Source organism: Leptonychotes weddellii, chromosome 10 (genome assembly GCF_054177405.1).
Source record: "Leptonychotes weddellii isolate Sample4059 chromosome 10, ASM5417740v2, whole genome shotgun sequence".
NCBI classification, from domain to species: domain Eukaryota; kingdom Metazoa; phylum Chordata; class Mammalia; order Carnivora; family Phocidae; genus Leptonychotes; species Leptonychotes weddellii.
This window is the reverse complement of record NC_138378.1, coordinates 55,730,484-55,742,976: the sequence shown is the minus strand read 5'-3', so window position 1 is coordinate 55,742,976 and position 12,493 is coordinate 55,730,484. Positions and strand designations below refer to the sequence as shown.

The 12,493-nt window shown below is 42.1% G+C and overlaps 1 long non-coding RNA gene across 1 annotated transcript; it reads right to left on the bottom strand.

The window, feature by feature from the left end:
* Positions 1–231: 231 nt before the first annotated feature.
* On the bottom strand, positions 232–8,642 carry LOC145723888 (uncharacterized). The gene is made up of 2 exons (XR_014149266.1): positions 8,396–8,642; positions 232–471 (listed from the first exon to the last, which is right to left on the bottom strand). It is a non-coding gene; the product is annotated as an uncharacterized LOC145723888 (long non-coding RNA).
* Positions 8,643–12,493: the final 3,851 nt, after the last annotated feature.

The following is a 12,493-nucleotide window of genomic DNA, read 5'->3' as shown; positions in this document are numbered from 1 at the left end:
GCCTTTGGAGACGTGTCTAGCAAGAAGTTGCTGCGGTGAGGTCGAAGAGGTTGCTGCCTGTGTTCTCCTCTAGGATTTTGATGGATTCCTATCTCACATTTAGGTCTTTCATCCATTTTGAGTCTATTTTTGTATGTGGTGCAAGGAAATGGTCCAGTTTCATTCTTCTGCATGTGGCTGTCCAATTTTCCCAACACCATTTGTTGAAGAGACTGTTTTTTCCATTGGACGTTCTTCCCTGCTTTGTCGAAGATTAGTTGACTATAGAGTTGAGGGTCCATTTCTGGGCTCTCTATTCTGTTCCATTGATCTATGTGTCTGTTTTTGTGCCAGTACCATACTGTCTTGATGATGACAGCTTTGTAATAGAGCTTGAAGTCAGGAATTGTGATGCCACCAGCTTTGCTTTTCTTTTTCAACATACCTCTGGCTATTCGGGGTCTTTTCTGAAATCTGTTGCATTTCTATACACTAATAATGAGACAGAAGAAAGAGAAATTAAGGAATCGATCCCATTTACAATTGCACCAAAAACCGTAAGATACCTAGGAATAAACCTAACAAAAGAGGCAAAGGATCTCTTCTCTAAAAACTACAGAATACTTATGAAGGAAGACAAAAGAAATGGAAAGACAGTCAATGCTCATGGATCGGAAGAACAAATACTGTTAAAATGTCTAAGCTACCCAGAGTAATCTACACATTCAAGGTAATCCCTATCAAAATACCATCGACATTTTTCACAGAGCTGGAACAAATAATCCTAAAATTTGTATGGAACCAGAAAAGACCCTGAATAGTCAGAGGAATATTGGAAAAAGAAAACCAAAGCTGGTGGCGTTATAATTCTGGGCTTTTATTTTTCTTTTTTATGTGTGTGCCTTATTTTCCTTTCTAGAGGGTAAAATTTCATTCATTTATTTAGCACATATTTATTGTGGCCCAACCATGTGTGAGGCCCCGAGTCCTGCATGAGAATGCTGCAGTAATTAAGACACACGTGGTCCCTGCCCTCAGGAGCTTACATTCTAGTGAGGAATCATAACCATTCAGTGTGCCAAGTGCTATTTAGGGGACAGCATTGGGTGCCATGGGAGAATGTAAGAGGCCCAGTTAAACATATTCAGGAGGGTTAGAAAGGCCTCCTAGAAAAGGCAATGTCCTAAGCAAGACTTAAAGGATAAGTAGGAATTAGCTAGGCAGCATGTGGAGGAAGACTGTTTCAGCAGAGAGAACAGTGTGCATAAGTTATAGAACTGGAAGAAGTCAAAGATGAGAATGGGCATAGAGGAGGTGGGAGAATTCGTGAGAACACTTTTGGGGGTAAGCAGAGGCATAGTCCTAAGCCTTCTGTTCATTCTGTCAATGGACACTTTTTTTTTTTTAAAGATTTTTCAATTTATTCATTTGAGAGAGAGAGTACCAGTGAGAGCAGAGCAGGGGGAGGGTCAGAGGCAAGAGGGAGAAGCAGACTCCCTGCTGAGCAGGGAACCCAATGTTATGCAGGGCTTGATCCCAGGACTAGGATCATGACCCGAGCTGAAGGCAGGCACTTAACTGACTGAGCCACCCAGGGACCCCTTGATATTCAAGTTTTTTAGCAGGGAGAAAAGAAAAGATTACCTTTGGAAAGACAACCAACAGTGTCTGCCACATAGCATCGCCTGAATATATTGACTCAAACCCCTATACCAAAGGCCTAGCAGAGCAAAAGGCATGCTTATTTCCAGGCCTAAAAACTATTTGCATCAATTTTCACTGTCACATACAAGATGACTGGATTTCAACAAATATTTATGAAACATACAAAAAAGCAAGGAAAAAGACACTATCAAGAAGCAAAGCAATCAACAGGGTCAGACTCAGATATAACATAGATGTTGGATTGATCAGACAGAATTTAAAATAACTGTGGTTTCTATGTTAAAGGTTCTAATGGAACAGACGGACAATGCACAATAGCAGATGGGTAATTTTAGTCGAGAGATAGAAAAAATAAGAAAGTATCAAATGCAAGTGCTAGAAATGAAGGACAAAGTAAAAGAGTTGAAGAATGCCTTCAATGGGCTCATTAGTAAGCTTGATACAACCGAGAAAAGAATCATTGAACATGAAGATCTGTCTTTATGAAATTATGCAAATGGAAGCACACACACGAGTGAAAAAAAGAAAGAAAGAGCATGCAAAAATCTGAGGGACAATATCAAATAGTCTAATATACATATAAATTACAATTTTAGAAAGAGAGAGGAAAGAAAAGAAGAAATATTTGAAGAAATAATGGCTGAAAAGTTTCCAAAATTAATTATAAATATCACCCATGGATCTAAAAAGCTCAGAGAGCACCAAGCAGAATAACAAAACAAAAGCAAAACAGAATAACCTAGGCATATAAGATTCAAACTATTGAAAGCCAAGGATGAAGGAAAAAGCCTGAAGACAGTGGAAGGAAAAAGACATTCTATGCATAGGAGCAAAGATTTAAAAATTATTGCAGACTTTTGTCAGAAGCTGTGTAAGCCAGAGGATGATGGAGTCACATCTTTAAAGTGTGGGAGGGGGCGGGGGTTGGGGTGGGGAATCTCTGTGAAGCAGAATTTCATAACCAGTGAAAATATCTTTCAAAAATTAAGGGAAAATATACTTTCTCAGACAAATGAAAGTATTGTTGATCACAAGTAAAAATTGGAAATGGTATTCCACTATTGTTTAATTCTATACTGGTGGGCAGTGAAGCTGATTTTTTTGTGTTTAGTATTGACTTGTAGTTTGTCTTTTATGAATCGCCAATTCCTATCTGTCATCCATTTTTCTGTTGGTCTATTTGTCTTTTTCTTTTTTTAGATTTTATTTATTAATTTGAGAGAGAGAGAGAGTGCACAAGCAGTGGGAGCAGCAGAGGGAGAGGGAGAAGCAGGCTCCTTGCTGAGCAGGGAGCCAGACTCGGGGCTTGATCCCAGGACTCCAGGATCATGACCTGAGCAGAAGGCAGATGCTTAACCAACTGAGCTCCCCAGGCGCCCCTATTTGTCTTTTTCTTATAGAAATTCCTTATATATTTTGAATACCAATCCTTTGTTACATACATAGCAAATATCTTTTCATGATCTGTCACTTTTCTTTTAGTATGTTCATGCGACTTCTGTTGACAGAATGTTACAATGTGACAAAATTAAATCCAATCACTTTTTCCTCTATAGTTTTTGCAGAGGCTTTCCCTACGTCACATTCTCTAAGATTTTCTTCTAAGGTTTTATAGTTTTGTATATTGTTTAGGTCTTTAATCCTTCTGGAACTTACATTTTTGAGTAGTAAAAAGTAGCGATGTAAATTAATTTCTCCTAAATGGTTAGTAAATTGCTCCAATATAATTTTTTTAAATAGTCAGTATATTCTTTCCCTATTGATTTTAAATGCCACATTTACCATAAAATATCTTCCCACATATTCATGGCTCAGTTTCTGTATTCCCTTTTATGTCCCATTGAGCTATTTTGTACCAATGTTACAATGTTTTATTTCCTGTAGCTTTATGTTTTGATATTGTGATAGCCAATGGCCAGGCTTGTCCTGCTCAGCTCCTCCCAGTAGATAGATGACATGCCTGCCTGAAATTTTGCAAAAGGAGTCCTGAAAGAGGGCACATGCTTTTACATTTCTGAAGTAGCCCAGTGGACAGTGGGCTGTAGGATGAATAGTGATAATAATCACATGACAATCACACATGGCCTGTCATATTGTCTTAAGTCAACGGGGCATACTTGATGCCTGGTTATTATCATTTAATCTGTGTGCAGTGCAGCAATATGGCATTATAGCAATATAGCAAGAAACTGAAACTGATAATAGGTCTGAATAATGTGGCTTACCAAAAGTGGTTTTGCACAACCATCCCGGAGTTTTGGGGCATTGTGGCTGGTGGCCTATGGGCTACAAAAAACACTGTTCAGGACTTCCCATCACCTGACAGTTTCTTTCTGGCTGGTTGACCATGACCAGCACTCAGACTGTCTCTCATAGTGTGATTAAGGTAAACCAAGGAGCTGTACTCCCCAAGTTCTCCTACTTGATGCAGTCTCTTATCCTTTAAGGTCATTGCAATGACATGCAATTTGTGTACTCTCTGAGTACCTGAGTGTTCCTACCCTCTATCGGACTACTTCAGAAATTTACGACAGCACGGCTCTCTCTTATAGAACTTCTTTTTCAGAATTACCTTGGGTATCCTTTCACATTTTCTGTTATAGGAGAATTTTAGAATCAGTCTATAACTTCTTTGAAAGATCCCACTGGGAGTTTGAGCTTAATTTGGGGGGGGGGGATAATCATCTTTAGATGCCAAGCCTTTCCAACCAGATACAGGTACATTTTCTTCATTTGTTTGGGTTTTCTTTAATGTCTTTCAGTAAAATTTTATCATGTTTTCATTTAGATCTTAAACATTTTTTGTTTATTCTTGGGTATTTTGTAGTTTCATGGCTTTGGTGAATAAGATCTTTCTTCATGACATTTTGCAATAGTTATTGTAGGATACAGTCAAGGTGTTGCTTTCATATGTTAACATTGTGCTTGTCCTCCTAACTGAACTCTGAATTGTGATCATTTACCTCAGATTCTCTTAGGTTTTTTAGTTTTTATTTTTATTTTTTTCTCTTAGATTTTTTAGATACACAATTATGTTGTTTGCAAATACTGATAGTTTTGTTTCTTCCTTTCAGATCCTTATGTCTTATTTCTTTTCTTTGTCATTTAATTGGCCAGGACTTCTAGGTCAATGTGAACTAGCTATGGGGATCCTTATCTTGTTCCTAATGCCTATAGGAATAACTCTCTAATTTCATTACTAGGTAAATATTTGCTCTAGGTTTCTGGTTGACATTATCAAGAAAAGAAGATTTTCTCCTATTTCCAACTTGCTAAGAGTTTCTTGGGGATGAGTATTAAGAATCATGAAATAATTTCTCTGCTTCCATTGAGATAATCATAAAATTTTCCTCTTCCAGTCTATTAACAATATTTTGAAGTGTCGAACCAACATTGCTTTTGAGGGATTAAATGCCATTTGATTTTTCCCTATTGTGGTAATAATGCTTTTAGTTTGCTTGTAAATACTTAAATAGGACAAGCAGTCTTTGGTTTGCCTGAAAACTGCCTGCGTCTAAGGTCTCCCTGAGTCCATTGTTCTATTATTTTTGTCTCTAGTGATTGAGTTTGTGGTCATCCTCTTCAAAGTTTTATTGCAGATTATTTAGGGGAAACTAAGGATATTTGGGACATACCCTTAACCTTTAAAAGCTGGCATCATAGAGGACAACCAGGGCATACCAACTGGTGACTGGTGTCTGTCAGAAACACAACTCTACATTTGAGGTGGTTGGTAAAGGGATGACCCATGACCCATGATCGCATTGCGTGTAGCTCATCTCCATGTAAGGAATTATGGAAAAGGGCAAACGATCACATAAGAGTAGAGAGGATATACTTCCTTGGAGTCAATCAATCCGAAATCCAGGACACAGACAGGAGGCCAGTGTTCTTTCGGTTTCCATGACAACTGGAGATTTACCATGATGTTAATGAAGCATAAGCTTCAGGGCCTCTCACTTAAAAGGGACCTTTCCAAGGCCCTGCTTCTAACTTTATATTTGTAAGTTTGTATTCTTTTCCTAAAGAGAGACCCTAAGTTGTGTAAGCCTTAGACCCTACAAAACCTGGATCCATCCCTAATGAGAACCCCAGCCATAGCTTTGCATTGCGCCACCAAGCCTAGGCCCAGGGCTCTGAAAGCCCTATCTGGCAACCCTGATAATTCTCTCAGTTTAGCAATTAGAGTGGGTGGCAGATTAAATTACCCTGTTGCTTCCCAGCTGGGCTGGGAGAACTGTGGCCTGACATAGAAGCCGGTGGGTGTCACTTGGCACAAGTGGTTGGCTATCTCACACTTCACTCGCTGTGGGGGCACATGACCAAATTCATTATTAACGCTGAGCTGATCTGGTTACCTTGATTGACACTAAGTGATTTCAGCCTGGGCTATATTTGTCTTCGTGGGGAAAATGACTGCACAGAGCTGAAAGGTTATTTCCCTCTTCAAATACATTTGGGCCTATCACTGCGGAGTTACGCACCCTGACATCAAAATTGGACCCATGGGCTTTGGAAGACAGCAAATGACATCACGGGCAAGAAATGGTGTCAGCTTCATTTTGTTTTTTCCTTCTCTTTCTGGACTCTGACAGAGGTAGTTTGTCTAGAATTTGCAAGGCTTTCAGGTGAGGAAAAGGAAGAACTGGTAGTAGCAGTTACCTATTTTGCACACACACAAAAATAGTTTCCAGGATATGTTTCTCTGTCTTCCTGGTCTCTGTTACTATGAAGCTTATTTATTTATTTATTTTATTTGAGAGGGCTTTGATGTCTAATTAATAAGACTAATAAATCATTCACCTGCTATTGAATAAAAATCTAACCTGTTACTAGAATAAAATATTCCCCTTAGACAATACATATTTTTGTTTATGGAACCGGAATTACCTATGAGAAACTCCATCCTTAACTGTGATACCCTCTCCCATGGTTGCAAAGCATGTAAGAGAAGTCTACGAATGACATGGTGTTACATTTACAGTGTTATGCTATGTGATTCTGAATGCATGTAAGAAATACATCAAACCCTGGGGTGCCTGGGTGGCTCAGTTGGTTAAGCGTTTGCCTTGGGCTCAGGTCATGATCCCAGGGTCCCGGGACCGAGGCCCGCATTGGGCTCCCCACCCCATGGCGGGCTCCCCACTCAGCGGGGAGTCTGCTTCTCCCTCTGCCTCTCCCCCTCTTCCTGATTGTGTGCTCTCTCTTTCGCTCTCTCTCAAATAAATAAATAAAATATTTAAAAAAAAAGAAATACATCAAACCCGGTAACACAGGGAAAAATCAGATGCTTCTAGGCCATAAACTTCAATTAGAAAATTTTAATTAGTTTGAAGGAAAAATTTTAGCCTAAAGATACCAAATAGAGTTATAATGGCTTAAGGTGAACCATTGCCCTACCTCATAGGATTTACTTATTTTGGATGAAACAAAGGTTAATGAATTTAGCAAGAAGTTGTATTGATGGATGCATCCTCTAGACTTGAGAATAAAAGGAAATGTTTTTAAAAACTGCACCTTCCGTCATTGTTCTTGTTATAGTATAAGATTCTGATGTCTGATTCTCTATTGGTGATGAAGAGAGGAGGGACCCTCTCGCAGGGTCCACAACTGTTGGGTTTGAATGACAACAGCTCATTGCAACAGTGACCCGCCTGTAGAAACAGTTCTCAGCCCAGACTCAGTCGGCGGGTAGGGGAGGAGAGCTACCGTTCAGCTTCAAGTCACAAAGTCATAACTACCAAATCTGCTCCTCCCCTGTTGGATCTCTACCTCCTCTCCAGGGGCGATGACAAGGAGATGGGTTGGCTTCTCATTAGACAGAGAAATAGGAGGGAGTGTCCACTGACCTAAGGAAAACATGTTCTCTTTAATACAGGCCGGCATATAAAAATGCATGTAAACAAGCATTTTTTATTTGAACATTAAATTTTATTGGTACAGAACATGTGTTTTGTTATACTGGTGACTAATGCCTTTTAAAAAATGAGATTTTGGAATGCCATTCTGCTTATGTAACAAGATAAAGAGCTTTTAGAACATTGTTCTGGAGCAAACCCCTATAATAATAGTTGATTAACAACAAGACAACTTGAGGTGCCAAAAATATTTGGCAATGCCCTCTATTAAATGGAAAAAAGTTTTAGGCTTTTTTTTTTTTCTTTAATGATATCCAAATGATTTTTGTCCGAAAAATCTAGACTTCAAAAGCCATCAGTTTGCAAATATCGGTGCAAAAAATATTTATTTGCATGTAGATACCCTGCTTGGTCCCTATTTCTCTGCCTAATTGGGCCAGTGATTTATTCAAAAACGTCTAGTTGAAAATAAATGTATCTGTGAGAGATAGAAGAGGAAAATCTAGGCATGAAAATTAATAAATGCGCCCAAAGTTGCTTATTACCGAAGAAAAGAATTACGTTTATCTCAACACTGACTGTCTTTCGAAGTCTTGGTTATGGCTCATAATCATGATTTACATTTTGTAGGAAAATACTTTTTAGACTGCAAATGAATTCCTGGATGTTGGCCATTATGATGGTGATAATGATGATGATGACATTTATGGGAGTGTGCTTGTTCACAGAAACAACAGGAAATGCCAAGGAGGTAAAATAAAGAAAGATACTTTCAACAAAGAAACAAAATTTTTTTGAAATAGTGAACGTGGTCAACAATGAGTATTTTCCCAAGTTAGTCATTTTCTGGTGCAGTGAAGTATATGGACAGGTGAGTCCCTGGTCATAGTTACCTGGAGACAGGGGTCAGCCTTCTTGGGCTCTGCTGGGCCCCACAACCTGGCATCTTGTGGAGTTGTGTGTCATTGCTTCTACCCGGCCTCTGGAGCTTTGGACTTGGGCCATTGGGGAAGATCTTCCCATGTTCACATTTCACAAGGATCCTAAGGTCTGCAGGGTACGTATGTTGAAAAAGAAAAGTGATTAGTTCTCATGATCATGAAGCAAACCCAGAACTTATTCCAGGGGAAATAGTGGGGTTCTGGCCCCTCCTCCAAATTTTAAAGTTGATGTAATTCAGGACAACCTTGGTCTCTCCAGATGGTCCCTTATTTCTGAGTTGAAGTGAGCATAGGCCTGATCTGTGTTCTGTCCTAAAACAAAACAAAATACATGCTATCTACTGTACAGCGGGAAGCTTGTGGGCTTTGAGAACTGACAGCCTGAGTTTGAATCTGGGTTCTTACTAACTGCATAACTTTGGGCTCACTTGCCTGTTTCCTCACTTGTAATTGGGGAAAATGATACTTTCTTCTCCCAATATTGTGAAGCTTAAATGAGATAATATGTGGAAACCACCCAGCACATAGTTGACACTCAATGAATACTCATCCCTCCACCCCTCTTCTGCAAAGGTCTTTCCTGCTTGAATACATTCAAACTTCCCAGGGGCTGAGCATTCTTGGCAGTTCTCATTAACTTACTCACAAAAGATTTTCCAGGGTATTTTTTTGTTTCTGGATTGTCAGATCATATGGGTGGTGTTTTGATTTTGAAATAGTTCTCAAGGTCTCTTCATAGTTGGAATATTGCCCTTGAGGGAGGCAGAGCTGAGGTTAGAAAGTCTCTGCAGGAACAATGCACCTTATCTTTGTCTGCTGAGCCCCCTTCTAAAAGGAAGAAACGCCCTACAAATCCGTCTTCAACCCCAGGCTCCTCCCTGAAAGAGGAGGAGAGGAGTTCCATATACCCAGTCACTCTGACCCCTTGCTTCAAAGGGATGCTGTGTTAATGACTGTGTTCATGGCAGAGTTTGTCGGAGAAAGATGCTTTTCAGGGGCAAGGCATTCCCTGAACCCCACATATGTCCCCACACGGAAGGCTGCCTTTTCCACCTGAACACTGGGTGGGCTCTGGCTCTATCAGATAGTAGAAGAAATAGTGATCGGTGAACACAAGTAGGGATCTTAGCCTGGTCAAATTCAACATCATTAATTCAGCAGATATTTTCTGAGCACTTTTCCCTGAGGGTATATAGGTTTTGCCCATCGTTCCATAGCAACCACACCAAAGGACCCACTGTTTACATCAAAGTTGATTCAGGGATCCATGGAAGGGTTTTCAAAAGTAGGTGAATCCCCTGAAACTGTGTGCCAAAGAACACATGCATGTGTCTGTGCACTTCTGGGAAGAACATCCAGAACTTTCATTAGCTTCTCAGAAAGTTAGGAACCACCTGCTGGATGTAAACTGAATGTTCTCCCTGTGCTCAGCTAGGGCCCAGAGGAATCTTGGCTCCAGAGTCCCTCCTGGGACTCCAGATCGATAAAGTATCATGACCGAGGGTATACTCACCATTCCCCGGAAGCCCATACCCAGTGACTGAGTATTTGCTGGACTGCCTTTCAGCCATTGCTACCTGGAACATCACAGGCCGATCTGCATTTGGTTAAAGAGAAATCATTTCCAAACATCTGGAACTCAGCCACCTTCTGGGCTAAAGCTATAGGAAGAGCGTTGAGCTTGGCCTTAGAGGGCCGTTGCTCTGAGCTGCGCTTGACCTCTCCTCTCCTACTGGGACATGAAGGCCTGGCTGCAGGGTTCTGTGTCCCTCCCTCATGAATGCACCCCTGTACACTGCCTGGCACCCAGGACGTACTCAGCCCAGCTTCGGGGAGTTCAAGTGAGACGGGCTGATAATTCTTGCCCTAGGCCGGGAGAGGAAATCAAACCATAGAAATAACCATAATGCAAGGTAGAAAGGGATCCATTTCATGAGAGAACTGCAGGTCAGGGGCTCCGGGGCGGCCGCACAGAGGATGACAAGGTGATCAAGGGCTGGTTCAGTTGATGGGGCATCAGAGAAGCCTTTCCGAGGAGGAGCCTGGAGGTGGGACTAGTAGAAAGTAGACAAGGGGATATGCAAACAAAGGGCCTTTAAGGGAAGGAAGTGGCCTGGACTGGAGAACACAGGGCAGGGAGGCACAAGGCAAGGGCAGGCAATCCAGTTAGGCTGGAGCCAAGAGTGCCTGGAAGGGACTGGTCACATTGGGTTATGAAGTCGTGGGTGCTGCCCGCTGCTCTGTGCGCTCCTCACCCAAGGACTGAGCAGTGGACCTGGCTGTCCCCCTTGGCCGGGTCACTGAGCTGTGGCTGGTTCCCCAGGCCAGGGCAGCCCAACCAGGCTCAGTGCCGTGCCGGGTTACGCCCTTTACAGCTGAAGCATCGTTGCATCTCAGTGGAAGGTGCTCCTGCTTGTTGGTTCTCTGAGCTCACGTAGATCCCTGTGGACAGCAGGCAGGGAGCAGATCTACAAACACTAAGGCAGCCCGTACTCTCTCCCAGGGGGTCACGTTTCAGCTTGTAATGTCGTCATTTATAAGCCCTGTTCATCTCTGGTAATGAAATGAAGCAGGGCAGTGTTATTGCATTTGCGAAAGGATTTTGTTCTCTCCTTCCACTCCCCCCCCTCCCCCCCCCGCTCCCCTCCCCCAGACTCCAGTTTATCTGTCTCCAGCTGATCGCTGGTATTTTCAATGTTACAACTCCTCACCACTGAGAGAACATTCTGGGAGGCAATAAACATTGGAATTGTTGCTTAGTAACCTCCAAATATCCTTTAAAAAGGTGTTTCAAGGGACGCCTGGGTGGTGCAGTCTGTTGAGCGTCTGACTCTTGGTTTCGGCTCAGGTCGTGATCTCAGGGTCAGGGGATAGAGCCTGGCGTCTGGCTCTGTGCTCAGCGGGGAGTCTGCTTGAGATTCTCTCTCTCCCTCTGCCCCTCCCACTTGTGCTGTCTCTAGAATAAATAAATCTTAAAAAAAAAAAAAAGTCGTTTGAATATCTCACTTCTCTAGGAAGTCTTCCTGGATTGCCTTTGCCAAACATTTTGGTTCCTTTATGATGGCCTTGCTATTTATATAGGTGGTTCTCTTCTGTTGTCGCAGGTCCTCAAGGAACATTATAAATATTTCAGGCCCTGGGTCCTTTAAAGCATCAATTCTCTTGAATTATGAATGTAAAGAAAAAGTTAAGAGCATACAGTCCTTCTTTTAGAATGAGGACAAGGGGAGGAGGATTCTGGTATCCCCTCTCTGCCTCTTTGTGGGAACTGTCTCCTCCTTCAGCCTGGGAGCTTCGGTCCCCTCTCTCTCCAGAGTGCTTACCCAAGGCTTGCTGGGGAGAAGGGCGAGCTGTGAAGTGGGTAGTAGGCGGGAGTGTGCAGCCCAGGCCCCTGCGCCCACTTTCCTATAGGAAGCCAAGCATCGCTAATTAAGCCAGAGGACTCTAGAGGGGTTTGTGGCCTAAAAGTCTGGGGAATCCTTTGTCTACATGGCCACAGCCTGTTGCTGTCCTCAGCTCTGAGGACACAGTCCCTAAGGGGAGGTGTGGGACTTCCCTTTGCTTGGCTTTTGGAGAGTGGTGGGGTTAGGACAGCAAGGGAAAGCTCTGATTCCCCGACTGTTACCGTGTGCCCCCTCCTGAGCCCTGTACTTGGCCAGGCCACCCCAGTCTCAGACCCTCCATGCCCATGTTATCCTGGCCAGGATAGGGAGATTGTTCTAGCTAAGGAGAAGGGCTAGGCCAAGTCTGAGAGGCAGCATGGGTGCATTGACAGCTAAATAGTTGCCTTGCAAATTTCAGTAGTGATCCCAAAGGGTGCAATGTCTGCATATTGAAAATCTGCCAGCTACAAAACTGTAACATGACTCTTTTAAATGTATCCAATGACATATAAATAGCATAGCAATTTGATACTCACCATCAGCTGTTTAAAAAATACCTAACAGGCTCTTCTTTATCAACAGAAATCTTATATTGTTCATATTTCTCCTTGAATCTGCATTTTCATTCCAATTCCGCCAGAGATTTTCATCCTATTTTAATGCTTAT